Here is a 17,689-nt window from a genome sequence, read left to right as displayed (position 1 = left end):
CGGCTCTGGGCTCGGCTCTGGACTCGGCTCGGCTTTGGGCTGGGCTCGGGGCTCGGATCTGGGTTCGGCTCTGGACTCGGCTCGCCTCGGCTCTAGGCTGGGCTTGGGGATTGTCTCGGGGCTCGTCTCGAGGCTCGGCTCTGGGCTCTGTGCTCGGCTGGGCTCGGGGCTCGGCTCGAGGCTCGGCTCAATACTCGGCTCTGGGCTCGCCTGTAGCCTGGGCTCTGGGCTCGGCTCGGCTCTAGGCTGGGCTCGGGGCTCGGATCTGGGTTCGGCTCTGGACTCGGCTCGCCTCGGCTCTAGGCTGGGCTTCGGGATTGTATCGGGGTCGTCTCGAGGCTCGGCTCTGGGCTCTGTGCTCGGGGCTCGGCTCGAGGCTCGGCTCTGGGCTCGGCTCTGGACTCGGCTCGGCTTTGGGCTGGGCTAGGGCTCGGATCTGGGTTCGGCTCTGGACTTGGCTCGCCTCGGCTCTAGGCTGGGCTTGGGAATTGTCTCGGGGCTCGTCTCGAGGCTCGGTTCTGTGCTCTGTGTTCGGATGGGCTCGGGGCTCGGCTCGAGGTTCGGCTCCGGGCTCGGCTCTAGGCTGGGCTCTAGCCTCGGCTCGGCTCTAGGCTGGTCTCGGGGCTCGGATCTGGGTTCGGCTCTGGACTCGGCTCGCCTCGGCTCTAGGCTGGGCTTGGGGATTGTCTCGGGTCTCGTCTCGAGGCTCGGCTCTGGGCTCTGTGCTCGGCTGGGCTCGGGGCTCGGCTCGAGGCTCGGCTCTGGGCTCGGCTCTGGACTCGGCTCGGCTTTGGGCTGGGCTCGGGGTTCGGATCTGGGTTCGGCTCTGGACTCGGCTCGCCTCGGCTCTAGGCTGGGCTTGGGGATTGTCTCGGGGCTCGTCTCGAGTCTCGGCTCTGGGCTCTGTGCTCGGCTGGGCTCGGGGCTCGGCTCGAAGCTCGGCTCAATACTCGGCTCTGGGCTCGCCTCTAGCCTGGGCTCTGGGCTCGGCTCGGCTCTAGGCTGGGCTCGGGGCTCGGATCTGGTTTCGGCTCTGGACTCGGCTCGCCTCGGCTCTAGGCTGTTCTTGGGGATTGTCTCGGAGCTCGTCTCGAGTCTCGGCTCTGGGCTCTGTGCTCGGCTCGAGGCTCAGATCGCGCCCGACTCTCGGCTCGGCTCTGTGATCTGTGCTTGGCTGGGCTCGGGGCTCGGCTCGAGGCTCGGCTCTGGGCTCGGCTTTGGGCTGGGCTCGGGGCTCGGATCTGGGTTCGGCTCTGGACTCGGCTCGCCTCGGCTCTAGGCTGGGCTTGGGGATTGTCTCGGGGCTCGTCTCGAGGCTCGGCTCTGGGCTCTGTGCTCGGCTGGGCTCGGGGCTCGGCTCGAGGCTCGGCTCTGGGCTCGGCTCTAGGCTGGGCTCGGGGCTCGGATCTTGGTTCGGCTCTGGACTCGGCTCGCCTCGGCTCTAGGCTGGGCTTGGGGATTGTCTCGGGGCTCGTCTCGAGGCTCGGCTCTGGGCTCGGCGCTAGGCTGGGCTCGGGGCTCGGCTCGAGGCTCGGCTCTGGGTTCGACTCTAACCTGGGCTCTGGGCTCGGCTCGGCTCTAGGCTGGGCTCGGGGCTCGGATCTGGGTTCGGCTCTGGACTCGGCTCGCCTCGGCTCTAGGCTGGGCTTTGGGATTGTCCCGGGGCTCGTCTCGAGGCTCGGCTCTGGGCTCTGTGCTCGGCTGGGCTCGGCGCTCGGCTCGAGGTTCGGCTCTGGGCTCGGCTCTAGGCTGGGCTCTAGCCTCGGCTCGGCTCTAGGCTGGGCTCGGGGCTCGGATCTGGGTTCGGCTCTGGACTCGGCTCACCTTGGCTCTAGGCTGGGCTTGGGGATTGTCTCGGGGCTCGGCTCGACGCTCGGCTCTGTGCTCGGCTCTGGACTCGGCTCTAGGCTGGGCTCGGGGCTCGGATCTGGTTTCGGCTCTGGACTCGGCTCGCCTCGGCTCTAGGCTGGGCTTGGGGATTGTCTCGGGGCTCGTCTCGAGGCTCGGCTCTGGGCTCTGTGCTCGTCTGGGCTCGGGGCTCGGCTCGAGGCTCGGCTCAATACTCGGCTCTGGGCTCGCCTGTAGCCTGGGCTCTGGGCTCGGCTCGGCTCTAGGCTGGGCTCGGGGCTCGGATCTGGGTTCGGCTCTGGACTCGGCTCGCCTTGGCTCTAGCCTGGGCTTGGGGATTGTATCGGGGCTCGTCTCGAGGCTTGGCTCTGGGCTCTGTGCTCGGCTGGGCTCGGGGCTCGGCTCGATGTTCGGCTCTGGGCTCGGCTCTAGGCTGGGCTCTAGCCTCGGCTCGGCTCTAGGCTGGGCTCGGGGCTCGGATCTGGGTTCGGCTCTGGACTCGGCTCGCCTCGGCTATATGCTGGGCTTGGGGATTGTCTCGGGGCTCGTCTCGAGGCTCGGCTCTGGGCTCTGTGCTCGGCTGGGCTCGGGGCTCGGCTCGAGGCTCGGCTCTGGGCTCGGCTCTGGACTCGGCTCGGCTTTGGGCTGGGCTAGGGCTCGGATCTGGGTTCGGCTCTGGACTAGGCTCGCCTCGGCTCTAGGCTGGGCTTGGGGATTGTCTCGGGGCTCGTCTCGGGGCTCGGCTCTGGGCTCTGTGCTCGGCTGGGCTCGGGGCTCGGCTCGAGGCTCGGCTCAATACTCGGCTCTGGGCTCGCCTCTAGCCTGGGCTCTGGGCTCGGCTCGGCTCTAGGCTGGGCTCGGGGCTCGGATCTGGGTTCGGCTCTGGACTCGGCTCGCCTCGGCTCTAGGCTGGGCTTGGGGATTTTCTCGGGGCTCGTCTCGAGGCTCGGCTCTGGGCTCTGTGCTCGGGGCTCGGCTCGAGGCTCGGCTCTGGGCTCGGCTCTGGACTCGGCTCGGCTTTGGGCTGGGCTAGGGCTCAGATCTGGGTTCGGCTCTGGACTCGGCTCGCCTCGGCTCTAGGCTGGGCTTGGGAATTGTCTCGGGGCTCGTCTCGAGGCTCGGTTCTGTGCTCTGTGTTCGGATGGGCTCGGGGCTCGGCTCGAGGTTCGGCTCCGGGCTCGGTTCTAGGCTGGGCTCTAACCTCGGCTCGGCTCTAGGCTGGTCTCGGGGCTCGGATCTGGGTTCGGCTCTGGACTCGGCTCGCCTCGGCTCTAGGCTGGGCTTGGGGATTGTCTCGGGGCTCGTCTCGAGTCTCGGCTCTGGGCTCTGTGCTCGGCTGGGCTCGGGGCTCGGCTCGAGGCTCGGCTCTGGGCTCGGCTCTGGACTCGGCTCGGCTTTGGGCTGGGCTCGGGGCTCGGATCTGGGTTCGGCTCTGGACTCGGCTCGCCTCGGCTCTAGGCTGGGCTTGGGGATTGTCTCGGGGCTCGGCTCGAGGCTCGGCTCAATACTCGTCTCTGGGCTCGCCTCTAGCCTGGGCTCTGGGCTCGGCTCGGCTCTAGGCTGGGCTCGGGGCTCGGATCAGGGTTCGGCTCTGGACTTGGCTCGCCTCGGCTCTAGGCTGGGCTTGGGGATTGTATCGGGGCTCGTCTCGAGGCTCGGCTCTGGGCTCGGCTCTAGGCTGTGCTCTGGGCTCGGCTCGGCTCTAGGCTGGGCTCGGGGCTCGGATCTGGGTTCGGCTCTGGACTCGGCTCGCCTAGGCTCTAGGCTGGGCTTGGGGATTGTCTCGGGGCTCGTCTCGAGGCTCGGCTCTGGGCTCTGTGCTCGGCTGTGCTCGGGGCTCGGCTCGAGGCTCGGCTCTGGGCTCGGCTCTGGACTCGGCTCGGCTTTGGGGTGGGCTAGGGCTCGGATCTGTGTTCGGCTCTGGACTCGGCTCGCCTCGGCTCTAGGCTGGGCTTGGGGATTGTCTCGGGGCTCGTCTCGAGGCTCGGCTCTGCGCTCTGTGCTCGGCTGGGCTCGGGGCTCGGCTCGAAGTTCGGCTCTGGGCTCGGCTCTAGGCTGGGCTCGGGGCTCGGATCTGGGTTCGGCTCTGGACTCGGCTCGCCTCGTTTCTAGGCTGGGCTTGGGGATTGTCTCGGTGCTCGTCTCGAGGCACGGCTCTGGGCTCTGTGCTCGGATGGGCTCGGGTCTCGGCTCGAGGCTCGGCTCTGTGCTCGGCTCTGGACTCGGCTCTAGGCTGGGCTCGTGGCTCGGATCTGCGTTCGGCTCTGGACTCGGCTCGCCTCGGCTCTGGACTGGGCTTGGGGATTGTCTCGGGGCTCGTCTCGAGGCTCGGCTCTGGGCTCTGTGCTCGGCCGGGCTCTGGGCTCGGCTCGAGTCTCGGCTCTGGGCTCGTCTCTAGGCTGGGCTCTAGCCTCGGTTCGGATCTAGGCTGGGCTCGGGGCTCGGATCTGGGTTCGGCTCTGGACTCGGCTCGCCTCGGCTCTGGACTGGGCTTGGGGATTGTCTCGGGGCTCGTCTCGAGGCTCGGCTCTGGGCTCTGTGCTCTGCCGGGCTCGGGGCTCGGCTCGAGGTTCGGCTCTGGGCTCGGCTCTAGGCTGGGCTCTAGCCTCGGCTCGGCTCTAGGCTGGGCTCGGGGCTCGGCTCTGGGTTCGGCTCTGGACTCGGCGCGCCTCGGCTCTAGGCTGGGCTTGGGGATTGTCTCGAGGCTCGGCTCTGGGCTCTGTGCTCGGCTGGGCTCGGGGCTCGGCTCGAGGCTCGGCTCTGGGCTCGGCTCTAGGCTGGGCTATAGCCTCGGCTCGGCTCTAGGCTCTGCTCGTTGCTCGGCTCTGGGCTCGGGTCTGGACTCGGTTCTAGGCTGGGCTAGAGGCTCGGCTCTGGGCTTGTCTGCTCTCGGCTCTAGTCTGGGCTCGTGGTTCTGCTCTGGGCTCGTCTCTGGACTCGGTTTTAGGCTGGGCTCGAGGCTCGGCTCTGGACTCGGCTCGGCTCTAGGCTGGGCTCGGGGCTCGGATCTCGGTTCGGCTCTGTACTCGGCTCGCCTCGGCTCTAGGCTGGGCTTGGGGCTCGTATCTGGGTTCGGCTCTGGACTCGGCTCGCCTCGGCTCTAGGCTGGGCTTGGGGATTGTCTCGGGGCTCGTCTCGAGGCTCGGCTCTGTGCTCTGTGCTCGGCTTGGCTCGGGGCTCGTTTCGAGGCTCGGCTCTGGGCTCGGCTCTAGGCTGTGCTCTGGGTTCGGCTCGGCTCTAGGCTGGGCTCGGGGCTCGGATCTGGGTTCTGCTCTGGACTCGGCTCTCCTCGGCTCTAGGCTGGGCTTGGGGATTGTCTCGGGGCTCGTCTCGTGGCTCGGCTCTGGGCTCTGTGCTCGGCTGGGCTCGGGGCTCGGCTCGAGGTTCGGCTCTGGGCTCGGCTCTAGGCTCGGCTCTAGCCTCGGCTCGGCTCTAGGCTGGGCTCGGGGCTCGGATCTGGATTCGGCTCTGGACTCGGCTCGCCTCGGCTCTAGGCTGGGCTTGGGGATTGTCTCGGCGCTCGTCTCGAGTCTCGGCTCTGGGCTCTGTGCTCGGCTGGGCTCGGGGCTCGGCTCGAGGCTCGGCTCAATACTCGTCTCTGGGCTCGCCTCTAACCAGGGCTCTGGGCTCGGCTCGGCTCTAGGCTGGGCTCGGGGCTCGGATCTGGGTTCGGCTCTGGACTCGGCTCGCCTCGGCTCTAGGCTGGGCTTGGGGATTGTCTCGGGGCTCGTCTCGAGGCTCGGCTCTGGGCTCTGTGCTCGGCTGGGCTCGGGGCTCGGCTCGAGGCACGGCTATGGGCTCGGCTCTAGGCTGGGCTCGGGGCTCGGATCTGGGTTCGGCGCTGGACTCGGCTCGCCTCGGCTCTAGGCTGGGCTTGGGGATTGTCTCGGGGCTCGTCTCGAGGCTCGGCTCTGGGCTCTGTACTCGGCTGGGCTCGCGGCTCGTCTCGAGGCTCTTCTCTGGTTTCGGCTTTGGGCTCGGCTCGCCTCGGCTCTAGGCTGGGCTTGGGGACTGTCTCGGGGCTCGTCTCGTGGCTCAGCTCTGGGCTCTGTGCTCGGCTGGGCTCGGGGCTCGGCTCAATACTCGGCTCTGGGCTCGCCTCTAGGCTGGGCTCTGGGCTCGGATCTCTGTTCGGCTCTGGACTCGGCTCGCCTCGGCTCTAGGCTGGTCTTGGTGATTGTCTCGGGGCTCGTCTAGAGGCTCGGCTCTGGGCTCTGTGCTCGGCTGGGCTCGGCTCTCGGCTCGAGGCTCGGCTCTGGGCTCGGCTCTGGACTCATCTCGAGGCTGGGCTCGAGGCTCGGCTCTTGGCTTGTCTTCTATCGGCTTTGGGCTGAGCTCAGTGATCGGCTCTACTCTTAGCTCGGCTCGAGGCTCAGATCGCGCCCGACTCTCGGCTCGGCTCTGTGATCTGTGCTTGGCTGGGCTCGGGGCTCGGCTCGAGGCTCGGCTCTGGGCTCGGCTCTAGGCTGGGCTCGGGGCTCGGATCTGGGTTCGGCTCTGGACTCGGCTCGCCTCGGCTCTAGGCTGGGCTTGGGGATTGTCTCGGGGCTCGTCTCGAGGCTCGGCTCTGGGCTCTGTGCTCGGCTGGGCTCGGGGCTCGGCTCGAGGCTCGGCTCTGGGCTCGGCTCTAGGCTGGGCTCGGGGCTCGGATCTTGGTTCGGCTCTGGACTCGGCTCGCCTCGGCTCTAGGCTGGGCTTGGGGATTGTCTCGGGGCTCGTCTCGAGGCTCGGCTCTGGGCTCGGCGCTAGGCTGTGCTCTAGCCTCGGCTCGTCTCTAGGCTGGGCTCGGGGCTCGGATCTGGGTTCGGCTCTGGACTCGGCTCGCCTCGGCTCTAGGCTGGGCTTGGGAATTGTCTCGGGGCTCGTCTCGAGGCTCGGCTCTGTGCTCTGTGTTAGGCTGGGCTCGGGGCTCGGCTCGAGGATCGGCTCAATACTCGGATCTGGGCTCGCCTGTAGCCTGGACTCTGGGCTCGGCTCTGCTCTAGGCTTGGCTCGGGGCTCGGATCTGGGTTCGGCTCTGGACTCGGCTCGCCTCGGCTCTAGGCTGGGCTTGGGGATTGTCTCGGGGCTCGTCTCGAGGCTCGGCTCTGGGCTCTGTGCTCGGCTGGGGTCGGGGCTCGGCTCGAGGCTCGGCTCTGGGCTCGGCTCTGGACTCGGCTCGGCTTTGGGCTTGGCTAGGGCTCGGATCTGGGTTCGGCTCTGGACTCGGCTCGCCTCGGCTCTAGGCTGGGCTTGGGGATTGTCTCGGGGCTCGTCTCGAGGCTCGGCTCTGGGCTCTGTGCTCGGCTGGGCTCGCGGCTCGGCTCGAGGCTCGGCTCTGATTTCGGCTCTGGACTCGGCTCGCCTCGGCTCTAGGCTGGGCTTGGGGATTGTCTCGGGGCTCGTCTCGAGGCTCGGCTCTGGGCTCTGTGCTCGGCTGGGCTCGGGGCTCGGCTCGAGGTTCGGCTCTGGGCTCGGCTCTAGGCTGGGCTCTAGCCTCGGCTCGGCTCTAGGCTGGGCTCGGGGCTCGGCTCTGGTTTCGGCTCTGGACTCGGCTCGCCTCGGCTCTAGGCTGGGCTTGGGGATTGTCTCGGGGCTCGTCTAGAGGCTCGGCTCTGGGCTCTGTGCTCGGCTGGGCTCGGGGCTCGGCTCGAGGCTCGGCTCAATACTCGGCTCTGGGCTCGCCTGTAGCCTGGGCTCTGGGCTCGGCTCGGCTCTAGGCTGGGCTCGGGGCTCGGATCTGGGTTCGGCTCTGGACTCGGCTCGCCTCGGCTCTAGGCTGGGCTTCGGGATTGTATCGGGGTCGTCTCGAGGCTCGGCTCTGGGCTCTGTGCTCGGGGCTCGGCTCGAGGCTCGGCTCTGGGCTCGGCTCTGGACTCGGCACGGCTTTGGGCTGGGCTAGGGCTCGGATCTGGGTTCGGCTCTGGACTCGGCTCGCCTCGGCTCTAGGCTGGGCTTGGGAATTGTCTCGGGGCTCGTCTCGAGGCTCGGTTCTGTGCTCTGTGTTCGGCTGGGCTCGGGGCTCGGCTCGAGGTTCGGCTCCGACTCGGCTCTAGGCTGGGCTCTAGCCTCGGCTCGGCTCTAGGCTGGTCTCGGGGCTCGGATCTGGGTTCGGCTCTGGACTCGGCTCGCCTCGGCTCTAGGCTGGGCTTGGGGATTGTCTCGGGTCTCGTCTCGAGGCTCGGCTCTGGGCTCTGTGCTCGGCTGGGCTCGGGGCTCGGCTCGAGGCTCGGCTCTGGGCTCGGCTCTGGACTCGGCTCGGCTTTGGGCTGGGCTCGGGGTTTGGATCTGGGTTCGGCTCTGGACTCGGCTCGCCTCGGCTCTAGGCTGGGCTTGGGTATTGTCTCGGGGCTCGTCTCGAGTCTCGGCTCTGGGCTCTGTGCTCGGCTGGGCTCGGGGCTCGGCTCGAGGCTCGGCTCAATACTCGGCTCTGGGCTCGCCTCTAGCCTGGGCTCTGGGCTCAGCTCGGCTCTAGGCTGGGCTCGGGGCTCGGATCTGGGTTCGGCTCTGGACTCGGCTCGCCTCGGCTCTAGGCTGGGCTTGGGGATTGTCTCGGCGCTCGTCTCGAGTCTCGGCTCTGGGCTCTGTGCTCGGCTGGGCTCGGGGCTCGGCTCGAGGCTCGGCTCAATACTCGTCTCTGGGCTCGCCTCTAGCCTGGGCTCTGGGCTCGGCTCGGCTCTAGGCTGGGCTCGGGGCTCGGATCAGGGTTCGGCTCTGGACTTGGCTCGCCTCGGCTCTAGGCTGGGCTTGGGGATTGTATCGGGGCTCGTCTCGAGGCTCGGCTCTGGGCTCGGCTCTAGGCTGTGCTCTGGGCACGGCTCGGCTCTAGGCTGGGCTCGGGGCTCGGATCTGGGTTCGGCTCTGGACTCGGCTCGCCTAGGCTCTAGGCTGGGCTTGGGGATTGTCTCGGGGATCGTCTCGAGGCTCGGCTCTGGGCTCTGTGCTCGGCTGTGCTCGGGGCTCGGCTCGAGGCTCGGCTCTGGGCTCGGCTCTGGACTCGGCTCGGCTTTGGGCTGGGCTAGGGCTCGGATCTGGGTTCGGCTCTGGACTCGGCTCGCCTCGGCTCTAGGCTGGGCTTGGGGATTGTCTCGGGGCTCGTCTCGAGGCTCGGCTCTGCGCTCTGTGCTCGGCTGGGCTCGGGGCTCGGCTCGAAGTTCGGCTCTGGGCTCGGCTCTAGGCTGGGCTCGGGGCTCGGATCTGGGTTCGGCTCTGGACTCGGCTCGCCTCGTTTCTAGGCTGGGCTTGGGGATTGTCTCGGTGCTCGTCTCGAGGCACGGCTCTGGGCTCTGTGCTCGGATGGGCTCGGGGCTCGGCTCGAGGCTCGGCTCTGTGCTCGGCTCTGGACTCGGCTCTAGGCTGGTCTCGTGGCTCGGATCTGCGTTCGGCTCTGGACTCGGCTCGCCTCGGCTCTGGACTGGGCTTGGGGATTGTCTCGGGGCTCGTCTCGAGGCTCGGCTCTGGGCTCTGTGCTCGGCCGGGCTCTGGGCTCGGCTCGAGTCTCGGCTCTGGGCTCGTCTCTAGGCTGGGCTCTGGGCTCGGTTCGGATCTAGGCTGGGCTCGGGGCTCGGATCTGGGTTCGGCTCTGGACTCGGCTCGCCTCGGCTCTAGGCTGGGCTTGGGGATTGTCTCGGGGCTCGTCTCGTGGCTCGGCTCTGGGCTCTGTGCTCGGCTGGGCTCGGGGCTCGGCTCGAGGTTCGGCTCTGGGCTCGGCTCTAGGCTGGGCTCTAGCCTCGGCTCGGCTCTAGGCTGGGCTCGGGGCTCGGATCTGGGTTCGGCTCTGGACTCGGCTCGCCTCGGCTCTAGGCTGGGCTTGGGGATTGTCTCGGCGCTCGTCTCGAGTCTCGGCTCTGGGCTCTGTGCTCGGCTGGGCTCGGGCTCGGCTCGAGGCTCGGCTCAATACTCGTCTCTGGGCTCGCCTCTAGCCAGGGCTCTGGGCTCGGCTCGGCTCTAGGCTGGGCTTGGGAATTGTCTCGGGGCTCGTCTCGAGGCTCGGTTCTGTGCTCTGTGTTCGGCTGGGCTCGGGGCTCGGCTCGAGGTTCGGCTCCGGGCTCAGCTCTAGGCTGGGCTCTAGCCTCGGCTCGGCTCTAGGCTGGTCTCGGGGCTCGGATCTGGGTTCGGCTCTGGACTCGGCTCGCCTCGGCTCTAGGCTGGGCTTGGGGATTGTCTCGGGTCTCGTCTCGAGGCTCGGCTCTGGGCTCTGTGCTCGGCTGGGCTCGGGGCTCGGCTCGAGGCTCGGCTCTGGGCTCGGCTCTGGACTCGGCTCGGCTTTGGGCTGGGCTCGGGGTTCGGATCTGGGTTCGGCTCTGGACTCGGCTCGCCTCGGCTCTAGGCTGGGCTTGGGGATTGTCTCGGGGCTCGTCTCGAGTCTCGGCTCTGGGCTCTGTGCTCGGCTGGGCTCGGGGCTCGGCTCGAGGCTCGGCTCAATACTCGGCTCTGGGCTCGCCTCTAGCCTGGGCTCTGGGCTCGGCTCGGCTCTAGGCTGGGCTCGGGGCTCGGATCTGGGTTCGGCTCTGGACTCGGCTCGCCTCGGCTCTAGGCTGGGCTTGGGAATTGTCTCGGGGCTCGTCTCGAGGCTCGGTTCTGTGCTCTGTGTTCGGCTGGGCTCGGGGCTCGGCTCGAGGTTCGGCTCCGGGCTCGGCTCTAGGCTGGGCTCTAGCCTCGTCTCGGCTCTAGGCTGGGCTCGGGGCTCGGCTCTGGGTTCGGCTCTGGACTCGGCGCGCCTCGGCTCTAGGCTGGGCTTGGGGATTGTCTCGAGGCTCGGCTCTGGGCTCTGTGCTCGGCTGGGCTCGGGGCTCGGCTCGAGGCTCGGCTCTGGGCTCGGCTCTAGGCTGGGCTATAGCCTCGGCTCGGCTCTAGGCTCTGCTCGTTGCTCGGCTCTGGGCTCGGGTCTGGACTCGGTTCTAGGCTGGGCTCGAGGCTCGGCTCTGGGCTTGTCTGCTCTCGGCTCTAGTCTGGGCTCGTGGTTCTGCTCTGGGCTCGTCTCTGGACTCGGTTTTAGGCTGGGCTCGAGGCTCGGCTCTGGACTCGGCTCGGCTCTAGGCTGGGCTCGGGGCTCGGATCTGGGTTCGGCTCTGTACTCGGCTCGCCTCGGCTCTAGGCTGGGCTTGGGGCTCGTATCTGGGTTCGGCTCTGGACTCGGCTCGCCTCGGCTCTAGGCTGGGCTTGGGGATTGTCTCGGGGCTCGTCTCGAGGCTCGGCTCTGTGCTCTGTGCTCGGCTTGGCTCGGGGCTCGTTTCGAGGCTCGGCTCTGGGCTCGGCTCTAGGCTGTGCTCTGGGTTCGGCTCGGCTCTAGGCTGGGCTCGGGGCTCGGATCTGGGTTCTGCTCTGGACTCGGCTCTCCTCGGCTCTAGGCTGGGCTTGGGGATTGTCTCGGGGCTCGTCTCGTGGCTCGGCTCTGGGCTCTGTGCTCGGCTGGGCTCGGGGCTCGGCTCGAGGTTCGGCTCTGGGCTCGGCTCTAGGCTGGGCTCTAGCCTCGGCTCGGCTCTAGGCTGGGCTCGGGGCTCGGATCTGGGTTCGGCTCTGGACTCGGCTCGCCTCGGCTCTAGGCTGGGCTTGGGGATTGTCTCGGGGCTCGTCTCGAGTCTCGGCTCTGGGCTCTGTGCTCGGCTGGGCTCGGGGCTCGGCTCGAGGCTCGGCTCAATACTCGTCTCTGGGCTCGCCTCTAGCCAGGGCTCTGGGCTCGGCTCGGCTCTAGGCTGGGCTCGGGGCTCGGATCTGGGTTCGGCTCTGGACTCGGCTCGCCTCGGCTCTAGGCTGGGCTTGGGGATTGTCTCGGGGCTCGTCTCGAGGCTCGGCTCTGGGCTCTGTGCTCGGCTGGGCTCGGGGCTCGGCTCGAGGCACGGCTATGGGCTCGGCTCTAGGCTGGGCTCGGGGCTCGGATCTGGGTTCGGCGCTGGACTCGGCTCGCCTCGGCTCTAGGCTGGGCTTGGGGATTGTCTCGGGGCTCGTCTCGAGGCTCGGCTCTGGGCTCTGTACTCGGCTGGGCTCGCGGCTCGTCTCGAGGCTCGGCTCTGGTTTCGGCTTTGGATTCGGCTCGCCTCGGCTCTAGGCTGGGCTTGGGGACTGTCTCGGGGCTCGTCTCGTGGCTCAGCTCTGGGCTCTGTGCTCGGCTGGGCTCGGGGCTCGGCTCAATACTCGGCTCTGGGCTCGCCTCTAGGCTGGGCTCTGGGCTCGGATCTCTGTTCGGCTCTGGACTCGGCTCGCCTCGGCTCTAGGCTGGTCTTGGTGATTGTCTCGGGGCTCGTCTAGAGGCTCGGCTCTGGGCTCTGTGCTCGGCTGGGCTCGGCTCTCGGCTCGAGGCTCGGCTCTGGGATCGGCTCTGGACTCATCTCGAGGCTGGGCTCGAGGCTCGGCTCTTGGCTTGTCTTCTATCGGCTTTGGGTTGAGCTCAGTGATCGGCTCTACTCTTAGCTCGGCTAGAGGCTCAGATCGCGCCCGACTCTCGGCTCGGCTCTGTGATCTGTGCTTGGCTGGGCTCAGGGCTCGGCTCGAGGCTCGGCTCTGGGCTCGGCTCTAGGCTGGGCTCTGGGCTCGGATCTGGGTTCGGCTCTGGACTCGGCTCGCCTCGGCTCTAGGCTGGGCTTGGGGATTGTCTCGGGGCTCGTCTCGAGGCTCGGCTCTGGGCTCTGTGCTCGGCTGGGCTCGGGGCTCGGCTCGAGGCTCGGCTCTGGACTCGGCTCTAGGCTGGGCTCGGGGCTCGGATCTTGGTTCGGCTCTGGACTCGGCTCGCCTCGGCTCTAGGCTGGGCTTGGGGATTGTCTCGGGGCTCGTCTCGAGGCTCGGCTCTGGGCTCGGCGCTAGGCTGTGCTCTAGCCTCGGCTCGTCTCTAGGCTGGGCTCGGGGCTCGGATCTGAGTTCGGCTCTGGACTCGGCTCGCCTCGGCTCTAGGCTGGGCTTGGGAATTGTCTCGGGGCTCGTCTCGAGGCTCGGCTCTGGGCTCTGCGCTCGGCTGGGCTCGGGGCTCGGCTCGAGGATCGGCTCAATACTCGGATCTGGGCTCGCCTGTAGCCTGGACTCTGGGCTCGGCTCTGCTCTAGGCTTGGCTCGGGGCTCGGATCTGGGTTCGGCTCTGGACTCGGCTCGCCTCGGCTCTAGGCTGGGCTTGGGGATTGTCTCGGGGCTCGTCTCGAGGCTCGGCTCTGGGCTCTGTGCTCGGCTGGGCTCGCGGCTCGGCTCGAGGCTCGGCTCTGATTTCGGCTCTGGACTCGGCTCGCCTCGGCTCTAGGCTGGGCTTGGGGATTGTCTCGGGGCTCGTCTCGAGGCTCGGCTCTGGGCTCTGTGCTCGGCTGGGCTCGGGGCTCGGCTCGAGGCTCGGCTCAATACTCGGCGCTGGGCTCTCCTCTAGCCTGGGCTCTGGGCTCGGCTCGGCTCTAGGCTGGGCTCGGGGCTCGGATCTGGGTTCGGCTCTGGACTCGGCTCGCCTCGGCTCTAGGCTGGGCTTGGGGATTGTCTCGGGGCTCGTCTAGAGGCTCGGCTCTGGGCTCTGTGCTCGGCTGGGCTCGGGGCTCGGCTCGAGGCTCGGCTCAATACTCGGCTCTGGGCTCGCCTGTAGCCTGGGCTCTGGGCTCGGCTCGGCTCTAGGCTGGGCTCGGGGCTCGGATCTGGGTTCGGCTCTGGACTCGGCTCGCCTCGGCTCTAGGCTGGGCTTCGGGATTGTATCGGGGTCGTCTCGAGGCTCGGCTCTGGGCTCTGTGCTCGGGGCTCGGCTCGAGGCTCGGCTCTGGGCTCGGCTCTGGACTCGGCTCGGCTTTGGACTGGGCTAGGGCTCGGATCTGGGTTCGGCTCTGGACTCGGCTCGCCTCGGCTCTAGGCTGGGCTTGGGAATTGTCTCGGGGCTCGTCTCGAGGCTCGGTTCTGTGCTCTGTGTTCGGCTGGGCTCGGGGCTCGGCTCGAGGTTCGGCTCCGGGCTCGGCTCTAGGCTGGGCTCTAGCCTCGGCTCGGCTCTAGGCTGGTCTCGATGCTCGGATCTGGGTTCGGCTCTGGACTCGGCTCGCCTCGGCTCTAGGCTGGGCTTGGGGATTGTCTCGGGTCTCGTCTCGAGGCTCGGCTCTGGGCTCTGTGCTCGGCTGGGCTCGGGGCTCGGCTCGAGGCTCGGCTCTGGGCTCGGCTCTGGACTCGGCTCGGCTTTGGGCTGGGCTCGGGGTTCGGATCTGGGTTCGGCTCTGGACTCGGCTCGCCTCGGCTCTAGGCTGGGCTTGGGGATTGTCTCGGGGCTCGTCTCGAGTCTCGGCTCTGGGCTCTGTGCTCGGCTGAGCTCGGGGCTCGGCTCGAGGCTCGGCTCAATACTCGTCTCTGGGCTCGCCTCTAGCCTGGGCTCTGGGCTCGGCTCGGCTCTAGGCTGGGCTCGGGGCTCGGATCTGGGTTCGGCTGTGGACTCGGCTCGCCTCGGCTCTAGGCTGGGCTTGGGGATTGTCTCGGCGCTCGTCTCGAGTCTCGGCTCTGGGCTCTGTGCTCGGCTGGGCTCGGGGCTCGGCTCGAGGCTCGGCTCAATACTCGTCTCTGGGCTCGCCTCTAGCCTGGGCTCTGGGCTCGGCTCGGCTCTAGGCTGGGCTCGGGGCTCGGATCAGGGTTCGGCTCTGGACTTGGCTCGCCTCGGCTCTAGGCTGGGCTTGGGGATTGTATCGGGGCTCGTCTCGAGGCTCGGCTCTGGGCTCGGCTCTAGGCTGTGCTCTGGGCTCGGCTCGGCTCTAGGCTGGGCTCGGGGCTCGGATCTGGGTTCGGCTCTGGACTCGGCTCGCCTAGGCTCTAGGCTGGGCTTGGGGATTGTCTCGGGGCTCGTCTCGAGGCTCGGCTCTGGGCTCTGTGCTCGGCTGGGCTCGGGGCTCGGCTCGAGGCTCGGCTCTGGGCTCGGCTCTGGACTCGGCTCGGCTTTGGGCTGGGCTAGGGCTCGGATCTGGGTTCGGCTCTGGACTCGGCTCGCCTCGGCTCTAGGCTGGGCTTGGGGATTGTCTCGGGGCTCGTCTCGAGGCTCGGCTCTGGGCTCTGTGCTCGGCTGGGCTCGGGGCTCGGCTCGAAGTTCGGCTCTGGGCTCGGCTCTAGGCTGGGCTCGGGGCTCGGATCTGGGTTCGGCTCTGGACTCGGCTCGCCTCGGTTCTAGGCTGGGCTTGGGGATTGTCTCGGTGCTCGTCTCGAGGCACGGCTCTGGGCTCTGTGCTCGGATGGGCTCGGGGCTCGGCTCGAGGCTCGGCTCTGTGCTCGGCTCTGGACTCGGCTCTAGGCTGGGCTCGTGGCTCGGATCTGCGTTCGGCTCTGGACTCGGCTCGCCTCGGCTCTGGACTGGGCTTGGGGATTGTCTCGGGGCTCGTCTCGAGGCTCGGCTCTGGGCTCTGTGCTCGGCCGGGCTCTGGGCTCGGCTCGAGTCTCGGCTCTGGGCTCGTCTCTAGGCTGGGCTCTGGGCTCGGTTCGGATCTAGGCTGGGCTCGGGGCTCGGATCTGGGTTCGGCTCTGGACTCGGCTCGCCTCGGCTCTAGGCTGGGCTTGGGGATTGTCTCGGGGCTCGTCTCGAGGGTCCCCTCTGGGCTCTGTGCTCGGCTGGGCTCGGGGCTCGGCTCGAGGCTCGGCTCTGGGCTCGGCTCTGGACTCGGCTCGGCTTTGGGCTGGGCTCGGGGCTCGGATCTGGGTTCGGCTTTGGACTCGGCTCGCCTCGGCTCTAGGCTGGGCTTGGGGATTGTCTCGGGGCTCGTCTCGTGGCTCGGCTCTGGGCTCTGTGCTCGGCTGGGCTCGGGGCTCGGCTCGAGGTTCGGCTCTGGGCTCGGCTCTAGGCTGGGCTCTAGCCTCGGCTCGGCTCTAGGCTGGGCTCGGGGCTCGGATCTGGGTTCGGCTCTGGACTCGGCTCGCCTCGGCTCTAGGCTGGGCTTGGGGATTGTCTCGGCGCTCGTCTCGAGTCTCGGCTCTGGGCTCTGTGCTCGGCTGGGCTCGGGCTCGGCTCGAGGCTCGGCTCAATACTCGTCTCTGGGCTCGCCTCTAGCCAGGGCTCTGGGCTCGGCTCGGCTCTAGGCTGGGCTTGGGAATTGTCTCGGGGCTCGTCTCGAGGCTCGGTTCTGTGCTCTGTGTTCGGCTGGGCTCGGGGCTCGGCTCGAGGTTCGGCTCCGGGCTCGGCTCTAGGCTGGGCTCTAGCCTCGGCTCGGCTCTAGGCTGGTCTCGGGGCTCGGATCTGGGTTCGGCTCTGGACTCGGCTCGCCTCGGCTCTAGGCTGGGCTTGGGGATTGTCTCGGGTCTCGTCTCGAGGCTCGGCTCTGGGCTCTGTGCTCGGCTGGGCTCGGGGCTCGGCTCGAGGCTCGGCTCTGGGCTCGGCTCTGGACTCGGCTCGGCTTTGGGCTGGGCTCGGGGTTCGGATCTGGGTTCGGCTCTGGACTCGGCTCGCCTCGGCTCTAGGCTGGGCTTGGGGATTGTCTCGGGGCTCGTCTCAAGTCTCGGCTCTGGGCTCTGTGCTCGGCTGGGCTCGGGGCTCGGCTCGAGGCTCGGCTCAATACTCGGCTCTGGGCTCGCCTCTAGCCTGGGCTCTGGGCTCGGCTCGGCTCTAGGCTGGGCTCGGGGCTCGGATCTGGGTTCGGCTCTGGACTCGGCTCGCCTCGGCTCTAGGCTGGGCTTGGGAATTGTCTCGGGGCTCGTCTCGAGGCTCGGCTCTGGGCTCTGTGCTCGGCTGGGCTCGGGGCTCGGCTCGAGGCTCGGCTCTGGGCTCGGCTCTGGACTCGGCTCGGCTTTGGGCTGGGCTCGGGTTTCGGATCTGGGTTCGGCTCTGGACTCGGCTCGCCTCGGCTCTAGGCTGGGCTTGGGGATTGTCTCGGGGCTCGTCTAGAGGCTCGGCTCTGGGCTCTGTGCTCGGCTGGGCTCGGGGCTCGGCTCGAGGCTCGGCTCAATACTCGGCTCTGGGCTCGCCTCTAGCCTGGGCTCTGGGCTCGGCTCGGCTCTAGGCTGGGCTCGGGGCTCGGATCTGGGTTCGGCTCTGGACTCGGCTCGCCTCGGCTCTAGGCTGGGCTTGGGGATTGTCTCGGCGCTCGTCTCGAGTCTCGGCTCTGGGCTCTGTGCTCGGCTGGGCTCGGGGCTCGGCTCGAGGCTCGGCTCTGTGCTCGGCTCTGGACTCGGCTCTAGGCTGGGCTCGTGGCTCGGATCTGCGTTCGGCTCTGGACTCGGCTCGCCTCGGCTCTGGACTGGGCTTGGGGATTGTCTCGGGGCTCGTCTCGAGGCTCGGCTCTGGGCTCTGTGCTCTGCCGGGCTCGGGGCTCGGCTCGACGTTCGGCTCTGGGCTCGGCTCTAGGCTGGGCTCTAGCCTCGGCTCGGCTCTAGCCTGGGCTCGGGGCTCGGCTCTTGGTTCGGCTCTAGACTCGGCGCGCCTCGGCTCTAGGCTGGGCTTGGGGATTGTCTCGAGGCTCGGCTCTGGGCTCTGTGCTCGGCTGGGCTCGGGGCTCGGCTCGAGGCTCGGCTCTGGGCTCGGCTCTAGGCTGGGCTATAGCCTCGGCTCGGCTCTAGGCTCTGCTCGTTGCTCGGCTCTGGGCTCGGGTCTGGACTCGGTTCTAGGCTGGGCTCGAGGCTCGGCTCTGGGCTTGTCTGCTCTCGGCTCTAGTCTGGGCTCGTGGTTCTGCTCTGGGCTCGTCTCTGGACTCGGTTTTAGGCTGGGCTCGAGGCTCGGCTCTGGACTCGGCTCGGCTCTAGGCTGGGCTCGGGGCTCGGATCTGGGTTCGGCTCTGGACTCGGCTCGCCTCGGCTCTAGGCTGGGCTTGGGGATTGTCTCGGGGCTCGTCTCGAGGCTCGGCTCTGTGCTCTGTGCTCGGCTTGGCTCGGGGCTCGTTTCGAGGCTCGGCTCTGGGCTCGGCTCTTGGCTGTTCTCTGCGTTCGGCTCGGCTCTAGGCTGGGCTCGGGGCTC

This window comes from Athene noctua, chromosome 7 (assembly GCF_965140245.1).
Source record: "Athene noctua chromosome 7, bAthNoc1.hap1.1, whole genome shotgun sequence".
In the NCBI taxonomy this organism is placed as follows: Eukaryota; Metazoa; Chordata; class Aves; order Strigiformes; family Strigidae; genus Athene; species Athene noctua.
Note: the sequence above shows the minus strand (reverse complement) of the source record.